This window comes from Pteropus alecto, unplaced genomic scaffold (genome assembly GCF_000325575.1).
Source record: "Pteropus alecto unplaced genomic scaffold, ASM32557v1 scaffold57, whole genome shotgun sequence".
In the NCBI taxonomy this organism is placed as follows: Eukaryota; Metazoa; Chordata; class Mammalia; order Chiroptera; family Pteropodidae; genus Pteropus; species Pteropus alecto.
This window is the reverse complement of record NW_006442508.1, coordinates 5,329,750-5,330,437: the sequence shown is the minus strand read 5'-3', so window position 1 is coordinate 5,330,437 and position 688 is coordinate 5,329,750. Positions and strand designations below refer to the sequence as shown.

Sequence of the window (688 nt, the reverse complement as noted above, 5' to 3'; positions counted from 1 at the left end):
AGAGAGAAGAGAGAGCGAGCGAGCGAGCGAGAGAGCGAGAGCAAGCGCAAGCTAGCTCAAGAAATCAAAGAAACTTCCTGCTGTCTGATTCCACGAATATGTATTGAACTTGGTCCTGCGTGGATGCGCTGATGACTAAGTAAAGGCGTGATTTAGCCCCCTTGCCTTCCAGCTGGAACAGTAGCTCTTTACCTCTCCTCCGCAGCCACATCGCTCCCAAGCCGGAGATGTTGGGGGACGAGAAGCAGAGCGAGAGGCAGGGCGCGGCCCCGTGGACTTAAGGCAACACCGAAACACTGCATTCTCAGCTCCTCACCCACACCCACCGACAGCCCCCAGGAACCTCGGGACCGCGGGATAGCCCTGGCGGGCGGCCGCGGGGCGCAGTCTCGGGCGTCGCGTGGACTCCGCTTCTCCCGCGCGGCGTGGATGCTCCGGAGCGATGCTCCAGGAGCACTCGAGCGCCTGCAGCTGCTGCTCGGGGCTGTGCGACTGCAGGTGCCTGGCGGGCAGTTACTCGGGATCGGGCGCGGGGTTGGGGGTCCCTGCGTGCCCTGGAACCTCGTTAGCCCTCCTCCCAGGCCTGGCTCCTCCTTCTCCAGGCGCGGAGCTCGTGCCCGCCACTGCCTGCGCGCACCGTGCCTCCGCTCGCGTCCCCCCACCCCGCCGGCTCCTGCCAACGCTTCCC

General features: G+C 65.4%; 1 protein-coding gene across 1 annotated transcript in view; it reads left to right on the top strand.

Moving 5' to 3' along the window:
- The first annotated feature begins 214 nt into the window (after nucleotides 1-214).
- GABRA2 (gamma-aminobutyric acid type A receptor alpha2 subunit) overlaps nucleotides 215-688 on the top strand; it is a 123,563-nt gene continuing 123,089 nt past the window's right edge. The window contains exon 1 of the mRNA XM_025040286.1: nucleotides 215-498. The gene's annotated coding sequence lies outside the window, so the exon portion shown is untranslated. The remainder of the gene's footprint in view (nucleotides 499-688) is intronic.